Source organism: Apium graveolens, chromosome 11 (genome assembly GCF_009905375.1).
Source record: "Apium graveolens cultivar Ventura chromosome 11, ASM990537v1, whole genome shotgun sequence".
Classification (NCBI taxonomy): domain Eukaryota; kingdom Viridiplantae; phylum Streptophyta; class Magnoliopsida; order Apiales; family Apiaceae; genus Apium; species Apium graveolens.
In genome coordinates this window covers 33,246,390-33,258,121 of record NC_133657.1, presented here as the reverse complement: position 1 = coordinate 33,258,121, position 11,732 = coordinate 33,246,390, and the positions used below count along the sequence as shown (strand labels likewise).

Sequence of the window (11,732 nt, the reverse complement as noted above, 5' to 3'; positions counted from 1 at the left end):
GGAGGGTTATACTGCTTTGCTGTGTATGGCTGATAAGATTGTTGCACCGCATTCTGATTGTTGCTCCAGCTGAAGTTATGATGATTGTGGTTATTCGGATGATAAGTAGCTGGAGCTTGCTGCTGTGATCTCTGAAAGGTGCTCACAAATTAATCCAATTTGCTAGAAATAGCACACTGCTCAGTTTAATGTGCCCCCGCTAAAAGCTCACAAACACTAGTGATTTGATTAACTCCATAATTAGCCAAAGAGTCCACTTTCATCGTCAAAGCTTGAAGTTGAGCAGCTATAGAAGTAGCTTGATCAACTTCCAGAATTCCTACTACCTTTCCTTGTAACATTCTTTCTGTAGGATTCTGGTATTCACTGGCTGCCATTCGCTCAATCAACTCATAAGCTTCATTGTAGCTTTTAGCCCATAAGGCTCCACCAGATGCTGCATCGAGCATAGGTCTAGATTGCGCACCTAAACCATTGTAGAAACATTTGATAATTATCCAATTAGGCATGCCATGGTGTGGGCACTTCCTTAGCATCTCTTTGTAACGATCTCAAGCCTCATATAGAGATTCACCAGTTTGCTGCGCAAACTGAGTAAGAGCATTCTTGATTGCAGTAGTCTTCGCCATAGGAAAGTATTTAGTGAGAAACTTTTGAGCAAGATCCTCCCATCTGGTAATAGACCCTGGTGGTAGAGAATGTAACCAGCACTTCGCTTTATCCCTCAAAGAGAATGGAAATAGTCATAGCAGGATAGCATCTTCAGACACATCGTTGAACTTGAAAGTGTCGCAGATTTCGATGAAATCCCTAATGTGCATGTTTGGGTCTTCAGTAGGAGAACCCCCAAACTGAAATGGGTTCTGTATCATCTGAATCATGCTTGACTTAATCTCAAAAGTGTTCGCCGTGATGGCTGGCCTGATGATGCTTGACTGAATATCATTGATCTTAGGCTTAGAATAGTCCATCAAAGCCTTAGTATTATCTGCTTGATCTCTCATCTCTAAAAAAGGTGGTTCTTTGAATTTCTCTTCTTCTTCTACTACTTTCTCTTCGTTCTCAAAATCTTTCCTTCGCTCCTCTACAACTTCTTCCTCGTCTTTATCCAGAATTCTCCTACGAGCTCGCGAACGCGTATGCATACATGATCGCTAGAGTACCTGAAACACGGCAAGAAAAAGAGTAGGTAAGTAACAATGTCTGAGTCAATGAACTTTAACGATCACTGATAACAAACACATAAACTAAAAGTTAACACTACAGTCCCCAACAGCGGCGCCAAAAACTTGTTAGGGCTAAACACGCGCTAAAATTCACGCGAGTATACGCGATCGCAAGTAATATAGAATTGTTTCTAGTTCGTTCCCACAGAGACTGATTTGGTTAACTATGTGATTTATGCACTTATGCACTGATGATATGGTTATTATCCAATGCTAAGATGATAACAAATTGAGGTTGATTATAACTACGAATTAAACTAACAATTATAACTAAGAGTGTAAAAGAGAGTTATATATAATATGAGACAAACATGGGATTCTAACTTTATTAAATACTTCATTCAATAGCCTTATTGTTCTTAACCTTAACATTAAATGGTGATGACACTAATCAGATAACACGAAACTGCTAAATGCCAGCTTTCGTTGCACGAATAACATACTACCAGACATCCACAAAAGAGATAGAAGCTGGATATACACCAATTATATTGAGACCCTATATGTCTATAGAATTTGATAACATAATGGCTTAAAGCACAAGTTATCTATCATGATTACACAGGGCAAGTAAGATGGTTAGAATTACCTACGAATCATGCGTAACAATAACACATGAACCTATGCTAGCATGGCAAGTTCTAAATCCTTAAATTTACTGTCACTTCATTAAAGATTAACAGGCTATCTTATAAGTTCATGACACTTATAAGATGAATAAGCACAACCAATACTAGGTTATCATACATTCACCACACACTAAGGTATCGAAACAAATTAACTAAAGAAATCTATAAGTAAATCCGCTAGAACTCCACGATAACGATTAGCCCATAATCGGACTCATCATTAACGTGGGTTCCGATGAAAGCATTGTATAATAAACGTAGTCTTTATACTGATTAAATAATAAAATCAAGTAAAAATAAGAGTAAGGTTCATGAATAAGAAAACTAGCATCCAAGTTATAACTTAGAACAAAGATTCACAAGTAAAAATAAGATCTTCTTTGTCTTCGATGAATCATGCTAAAATGGTCTTCTTACGCCTCTTCTTATGCTCTGGAACGTCCCTCCCTTGGAAAACGTCCTTTATTTAAGTATATATAGCAGCCCATACAAGTAAAAGTCCTCCAATTAGAATTTGAGTAGAACAAGAATTCTACAACCCGACCCGACGCGGTCGCGCGCTTCATCAGCGCGGGCACGCTGTCTTCCTATTGTTTGGGCGCGGCCGCGTGCTAGACCAACGCGGGCCCGCGTACTTCTAGAAAAACTTTTTCTTTTCTTTAATTCTTGTTGTAATTGAGTTAGCTTCCCGAGCTTTATTCCTTGGACATCATCTTAATACCATATTAGCACCAAATCATTGCTAATTCACATGATTCCTGGATTAATGCCTGAAATGCAAAAACACTAGAAAACACATTAAAACACCAACAACTTGAGTACAAATGCATCAATTCAAAGCTTAATAGAGCATTATAAAGTGTCATAAATGCCACTGAATATTAACCTAGTTTGTAATCGTTTCCAATCGCATTCGAGGCTCTTTAATCGTTCCCTTAATCTTCCTTTCCATCTGCGAATGATATATTTAAACCACGACGTATTCGATTTGTAACGTTCTTGAAATTACTTTAGAATTAAGAATCAACGACAAAATCTTGACTGGATATGATTTACGTATAAACTTATCACCATATCTTATTTTCCTTGAATCACAATCGAGTATATTTATCGAGTGAAAATCTCTTACTATTTAGAAAAAAATACACTAACCTGGAAGCATCACCAGCATATTTCAACCCTTATTACATTTATTTCGGTTCTAAGAAGTTCTCATATGAAACTGACTACAATGCTTTCCTTAACGTTTAGTCACATATAGCATTTATTATTTCTTTATGCCATACTATCAGAAAGTCTTCTTTGACATCCATGTCTTGTATCATATTTGAATCCATTTCATCGATGTTTAACCAAATTCCTATCTTTTAGTTCTGTCTATCCTGATGTTCGTTCATCTAGGAGTGGTATATGAAAGAGATATGTCCTAAGTCCAATCATGTATGAGGATTTAGGAATAACTTTTATGTAATCTGTTTTGATTTCATTGATATTAATAAAAGGCTTGTTTTGTTTTTATTGCGGGCTCTATCTATTTAAATGTTTAAATAAGATATACCACAGTATAGAGTAAAGCTTTTTATAGATTGTGATGAGATCATAATAATGAGACCTAAAAGATGATAACTCTAAACTTAAATAGTTCCTGGTCGTAGGATTACTAACTGGTAATTAATAATCCGCAAAGATCGATACATACTATGCTTGCTTCATTATGAAGAATGTCTGTTCTCATAGACATTTGTGTGGTGACACTATAGCTAGTATGTAGGTGTTTATTATAGAATAAGTTCACTGAACATGACTCACACAGCTGAACAACTGATGGAGTTCACTCACGTGTCAGCAGTTGTTCACATAGTGATAGTTGTACAAGTATCCTTAGACTTGAGGTCATCATAGTCATCTTGTGTACACTGAACTATGCTTTGGTTTAGTTCTTAGTCTCAAGGGACAATTATAAGGGCTCTACTGGGTATAGGAATTTATACACGAAGATAGTGTATGATCAATAAAGGATCTACCCCTTCCAGTGTAAGAGAATGTTCAATGCTGATCCACTTATGTTAGTTTAGGAATCTCTGGCCAGAGTGAATGAAATTAGAAAGGAGTTTCTAATTTACATTAAATAGAACTAAGCATAGTGAATGGGAAAGCAAGTGATTAAATAAGATAGGCTTGACACAAGTTCCATGCCTTGTATTTAATCGTGACATTGCAGGGTAGAAGGAATTAATTGTACGATAACTACTTACTGAATAGGTTCTTGGTATTCTAAGCAGTGAATTTGTATTATCCGGATAGTCACGATATGCTGAAAAGTATCCCTCACGATGTAGAATAAATATGATTAATTAATTAATCATATTTAATGAATTAGATAATTTATATAAATAATGATAAAATAGTTTTATTATTATTTATTTCTACTATCGGCTTAATATTGAACCTACAGGGTCACACCATAAAAGAGAATGATTTAATGGTGGAGGAATTAATTAATAATGGTTGATAATTATTTATTTATGAAATAAATAAATAATTATTTGGCAAATTGAATAATTGATTAAATGAGATTTAATTAATTATAAATTAATTAAGAAAAGGTTCTTAATATTATTAATTAAGAATTTAATTTTTGGAAATTAAATCAAGTGAGAATTATTTCTAAAGAGTTTAGAAAAAGGATTAATAATTAAAAGGTGTTTTAATTATTAGTGAGAATAATAAAGGGTTAATAATAATAATATTTTATGGGAAAATTTTCAGCTGAAAATTTTGCCATAAATATACTATTATAAACCCTATTTTTGCCTCAACCAAAAAGATTTACAAAACCCTAATTTTCTCCATCTCCTCCTCCTTCATTACATCGTTTTCTTGGTGGATACCGGTGGAGTGCTTCACACTTGAGGAGCAGCTGCTAAGGATCGCCGTTCATCGTTTTTGGATCGCTATTAAAGACCTCCATCTTCCATTAACGTAAAGCTACTTAAGGTAAACATACTGAACTACAAATTAAATTTTATTTTTCGCATGGATCCTGCGGAGGGTTTCGGTTTTTTGAAAGATTAAATTTACGTTTTCACTGCGTTTATGTGCTAAAAACCCTTCAATGGCATCAGAGCTACTTGTGAAAAGTTTTTAATTCGTTTATGTGTTTAACTGTTTTCTATATATGAGCATGTACGTGATTCGCCATGATTTGATGTTGATATAATATGCTTATATATGTATGGTTTTGAATATATGATATTAATGTGAGTTGTATAATCATAAGATGATTATGTAATCTGTATATATACTGATATATACATGATTTATTTTTGTTCTAATTATGAGAATCATATTAAATACGGATTCTGAATTGGCTGCTGCAGATTTGCTGAAATCTGGGTCTGGTGTCTGATTTACGCAAACGAATACCCTATTCCATAGGTAAACGAGCGTCTGAACAAAACTGATAGTTTAAGCTATCAACGACTCGTCTGTAAGGCGTTTGACGTCGTTTACTGCCTGTAAACAGTGATTCTTGTTTTTTTGATTTGATTATGATTTTTCTGATTTTTGTCATATTTTCTTTTTATGATTAGATCATGGATAATATGATATGTTAAGATCATATTATGTGTTTTAACATGCTTTTATGTATTGTATGAGCATTGTGGATGGTTATGGCCTTTCGACCTTAGTGTAATGGTTTTGGTTTTGGTTTTAAATACGACTTGCATGTCGTCAATCTTTGTAATCATAAATCTCGAATGTAACTCAAGTTATTCTTGTAAGTTCATTAGAATAGTTTTACTTTCAATCATGTAATGTAATTGAAGACTCAAGAAGGCTATCCAATGGAGGTGATACAAAGAAGAAGACGGGGCATACAAGAAGTCTAAACAAAGAAGACTTATTTAATAAGTAGTTGTATTTATTTCCATCACCATATTAGATTGACCTTGATCTTTATCATGAGCTTGATAAAGTTCACATAGGATGGGGCCATAACCAAACACATTTACTTTATTGCACTTTACATTTACTTGTTTATTTAATTTTATGTATGAGATATATGCCTATGTTTACCATGCGATGATAGATTTAGGTGAACTTAAATCAATATAAGGCGTGCTCTAGAAAATCTAGAATATGAATCATTTCTTGCCTTAATAATAAATATTATGAATACGATCATGAGATTCTTGTGTTTATGAAACACGTAATTGAATATGAATTTTCAATATTGAGAGAAAGGATGATTCTGTCAACAACAGATTTCTATCTGTAAGAAAGGGTTATTAAGTGACGCCTCTTGACAATGCTCCACCCGATCTGGGAATCATCTGATTATCGATTATTGATTTGAAATATTTAATTTAAAAGGAAGAATCTCTTTATAATATGATTATAATTGTAACATAATATAATCCCTCTAAAATTAAATAATATCAAGTAGTAATTGGCCAATGATACAACGGGCTTGTGTCGGTCATAGCCTTCCAACATGGTAGAAAGTGGTTCTTATTTTTAAATCATTATCGTTTCGTGCTACAACCGAGGGCTTTGATTTCGAAATAAGAAATACTTGTCTATTACATAAAGATGTGTACATTGAATTAGAATCTAAAGGTCGGTACGTGCTATAGCCGTGGGCCGTTGGAGACTGATTCAATTGTACGGAATATTGGGTTAGACTTGACTTAGAATATTAAGTTTATCATGCCACAACTGTGACTCAATTATTCAAGAGGCTAAACTTATATTAGGGAATAACATAAGATGTAATTGGCAAGAGTTGTCTACCTATTGAACATCACATGACGTTTCGTGCCACAGCCGAGGTTGTGTGATGGAATGTAGGATCCCTATTCCCACTAGCATTATGAATGCTTAATTTTCACTTAGGGGGTTGAAAAAATTAGATAAACTAGTGGGAGACACTTATGAATAAAGACCCGATTCATATAGTGTTTTGAAATGAAATTGAATATTTGCTAAGTGTTGTTATGTGTTTATCATTTCAGATTTACTATATTCGTCATGTCTTCTGCACTATCACTCCGGAGCATACTAGATGCTCACAAGTTGACTGGTCCTAATTTAGCTGTTTGTTTTCACTGTAACAAGTTGGGGCACTGGAAGAGGAACTGCAAGGTTTACCTTACAGAATTGAAGAAGAAGAAGGGTAGTAAGACTACCGCTTCTGATTCAGGCATGTTCATGATCGAAGTTAATATGACACTAGGTCAAATTTCTACTTGGGTATTAGATACCGCCTGTGGTTCTTATATTTGCAATTCGTTGCAAGGACTAAAGGGAAGTAGGACTCTTGAAAAAGATGGGGTGATTCTACGTATGGGCAATGGAGCAAGGGTTGCGGCCATATCTATAAGATCATTTAGTTTACATATGCCTACGGGCAAGACTATTATTTTGAATAATTGTTATTACGTTCCCTCTATTGTGAGGAATATTATTTCTATTCCTATATTGGATGCAGATGGTTTTTCATTTATTATTAAGAATAATGAATGTTCTATCCTTAGAGATAATGTTCTTTTTGGCCGTGGCATTTTAAATAATGTCTGTATGTATATGACGTAGATCATGATTTACTTCAGATTGAACAAACTAATAAAAGAAAATGAGATGATGAAAATCTGACCTATTTATGGCACTGTAGGCTAGGTCATATTAGTGAAAATAGACTGCGGACATTGCATAAGAAAGGGTTACTTGACCCCTTTGATTTTAAATCATATCCTACATGCGAGTCTTGTCTATTGGGTAAAATGACCAAATCTCCATTTAGTGGACATGGAGAGAGGGCTGCAGATTTGCTAGGATTGGTACACATAGATGTATGTGGACCAATGTCTACGCAAGCCATGGGTGGATTTTCGTACTTCATTACTTTCATAGATGATAGATCTAGATTCGAATATGTGTATTTGATGAAACACAAGTCTGAAGCCTTTGAAAAGTTTAAAGAATATAAACATGAAGTGGAGAAACAAAGCAAACACAGCATTATAACTCTTCGATCAGATCGAGGTGGTGAATACTTGAATGGAGAGTTTCTAGATTATCTCAAAGAAAATGGTATAGTCTCCCAGTGGACTCCTCCATATACTCCACAGTTAAATGGGGTATCTGAAAGGAGAAATCGAACTTTGTTAGACATGGTTCGGTCCATGATGAGCTATGCGAATCTTCCAGTATTCCTATGGGGTTATGCATTGGAAACCTCAGCATATTTACTGAATAAGGTGCCTTCCAAATCTGTTCCTCAAACACCATATGAGATATGGAAAGAAAGGAAACCGAGTCTTAAACACGTTAAAATTTGGGGATGTCTAGCTTATGTCAAGAAAGTTGACCCAGATAAGCTGGAATCTCGATCCGTAAAATGTAATTTTATGGGATATCCTAAAGAGACTTTGGGTTATTACTTTTACTGATCATCTGGTGTTTGTATCCAGACATGCTACCTTCTTGGAAAAGGAGTTTATCCTTGAAGGAAATAGTGGGAGCAAAATTGAACTTGATGAAGTTCAAGAAGCACAAACTACTACGGATCAAGTGGAAACACCGGTTCAGACTGAACAACCTTCTGTGGAACAGCCCATTCCTAGGACAGGGAGAGTGTCTCGCCAACCTGAGAGGTATTATGGCCTTGTCATTGAGAATGACAATGAGTTGTCAATCATTGATGATGACAACCCTGTGACCTATAATGAGGCTATGAGTAGTGTTAACTCAGAGAAATGGCATAGTGCCATGAAATCCGAAATGGAATCTATGTATACCAACCAAGTATGGACTCTAGTTGAGGTGCCTGAAGGTGTTAAGCCTATTGGGTGCAAGTGGGCATACAAAAGAAAGATTAGAGCAGATGGACAGGTGGAGACCTATAAGGCCAGGCTCGTGGCAAAAGGATTTAAACAAAGGCAAGGGATTGACTTTGATGAAACTTTTTCGCCTGTAGCCCTGTTAAAATCAATTCAGATTTTGCTTGTGATTGCTGCTTACTACGACTATGAGATCTGGCAAATGGACGTGAAAACTGCCTTCCTCAATGGGGAACTTGAGGAGGAAGTGTATATGACACAGCCAGAGGGTTTTCTTTCCAAGGGAAATAAACACCTAGTGTATAAGCTGCTGTGAACCATATATAGTTTAAGGCAAGCTTCTCGTAGATGGAACATCCGTTTTGATGAGACAATCAAAGAGTTTGGTTTTATCAAAAACATAGATGAACCATGTGTCTACAAGAAGGTTAGTGGGAGCGCGGTAACATTTCTTGTATTGTATGTGGATGACATACTTCTTATAGGAAATGATATACCGATGCTATAATCAGTCAAAGTATGGCTATCAAAGAACTTCACCATGAAGGACTTGGGAGAAGCATCCTACATTCTCGGTATGAAGATCTATAGAGATAGATCTAAAAGAATGATAGGTCTTAGCCAGGGTACATACATCCAGAAAGTGCTTAAAAGGTTTAGCATGGAAAACTCCAAAAGAGGTCTCATAACGATGAGCCATGGAGTGTCCCTTTCCGAAAAATGTCTCCTAAGACACCTTAGGAAAGAGAGCGTATATGTAAGATTCCTTATGCTTCAGCAATAGGATCTATCATGTACGCGATGTTATGTACAAGGCCTGATGTTGCTTATTCAATTAGTGTGACGAGCAGATATCAGTCCAATCCAGGTGAAGACCACTGGAAAGCAGTGAAAAACATCCTTAAGTACTTGCGAAGGACTCAGGATATTTTTCTTATTTTTGGTGGTGAATCTGAGTTGAAAATAGAGGGTTATACTGACTCTAGTTTTCAATCAGAAAGTGATCGCAAATCCATGTCAGGGTATGTGTTTACTCTGAATGGTGGTGCAATTCAGATTGTTAAAAGAGGAGATGTCAACGTCGAGAGAGTTGACACACAAAACAACGTAGCGGACCCACTTACAAAGCCACTTTCTCAGAGTCACTTTGATCGTCATAAAGACAAGATGGGTATTAGATACCAGAGTGATTGGCTTTAGTACAAGTGGGAGATTGAAAGAGATATGTCCTAAGTCCAATCATGTATAAGGATTTAGGAATAACTTTTATGTAATCTATTTTGATTTCATTGATATTAATAAAAGGCTTGTTTTGTTTTTATTGCGGGCTCTATCTATTTAAATGTTTAAATAAGATATACCACAGTTTAGAGTAAAGCTTTTTATGGATTGTGATGAGATCATAATAATGAAACCTAAAAGATGATAACTCTAAACTTAAATAGTTCCTGGTCGTAGGATTACTAACTGGTAATTAACAATCCGCAAAGAACGATACATACTATGCTTACTTCATTATCAAGGATGTCTGTTCTCATAGACATTTGTGTGGTGACACTATAGCTAGTATGTAGGTGCTTATTATAGAATAAGTTCACTAAACATGATTCATACAGCTGAACAACTGATGGAGTTCACTCACATGTCAGCAGTTGTTCATATAGTGATAGTTGTACAAGTATCCTTAGACTTGAGGTCATTATAGTCATCTTGTGTACACTGAACTATGCTTTGGTTTAGTTCTTAGTCTCAAGAGACAATTATAAGGGCTCTATTGGGTATATGAATTTGTACACGAAGATAGTGTATGATCAATAAAGGATCTACCCCTTCCAGTATAAGAAGAGAATGTTCAATGCTGATCCACTTATGTTAGTTCAGGAATCTCTGGCCAGAGTGAATGAAATTAGAAAGGAGTTTCTAATTTACATTAAATAGAACTAAAAATAATGAATGGGAAAGCAAGTGATTAAATAAGATAGGCTTGACACAAGTTCCATGCCTTGTATTTAATCGTGACATTGCAGGGTAGAAGGAATTAATTGTACGGTAACTACTCACTGAATAGGTTCTTGGTATTCTAAGCAGTGAATTCGTATTATCCGGATAGTCGCGATATGCTGAGAAGTATCGCTCACAATGTAGAATAAATATGATTAATTAATTAATCATATATAATGAATTAGAGAATTTATATAAATAATGAAAAAATAGTTTTATTATTATTTATTTCTACTACGGGCTTAATATTGAACCTTCAGGGTCACACCATAAAAGAAAATAATTTAATGGTGGAGGAATTAATTAATAATGGTTGATAATTATTTATTTATGAAATAAATAAATAATTATTTGGCAAATTGAATAATTGATTAAATGAGATTTAATTAATTATAAATTAATTAAGAAAAGGTTCTTAATATTATTAATTAAGAATTTAATTTTTGGAAATTAAATCAAGTGAGAATTATTTCTAAAGAGTTTAGAAAAAGGATTAATAATTAAAAGGTGTTTTAATTATTAGTGAGAATAATAAAGGGTTAATAATAATAATATTTTATGGGAAAATTTTCAGCTGAAAATTTTGCCATAAATATACTATTATAAACCCTATTTTTGCCTCAACCAAAAAGATTTACAAAACCCTAATTTTCTCCATCTCCTCCTCCTTCATTACATCGTTTTCTTGGTGGATACCGGTGGAGTGCTTCACACTTGAGGAGCAGCTGCTAAGGATCTCCGTTCATCATACTCCGAACGCTATTAAAGACCTCCATCTTCCATTAACGTAAAGCTTCTTAAGGTAAACTTACTGAACTACGAATTAAATATTATTTTTTCGCATGGATCCTGCGGAGGGTTTCGGTTTTTTTAAAGATTAAATTTACGTTTTCGCTGCGTTTATGTGCTAAAAACCCTTCAGTATATGCTATAGTGGTATATGCTATTCTGGTTTGACATAATTCATTGTATTCTGAATACTCATGTCAAATCTCAAATCAAACAATATTGATCATTTACAATCAATTTTT

The 11,732-nt window shown here is 34.8% G+C and overlaps 1 non-coding gene across 1 annotated transcript; it reads left to right on the top strand.

Annotated features, from left to right (window-relative positions):
* Window positions 1-507: 507 nt before the first annotated feature.
* LOC141699329 (small nucleolar RNA R71) lies at window positions 508-614 on the top strand. The gene has a single exon (XR_012565800.1). It is a non-coding gene; the product is annotated as a small nucleolar RNA R71 (small nucleolar RNA).
* Window positions 615-11,732: the final 11,118 nt, after the last annotated feature.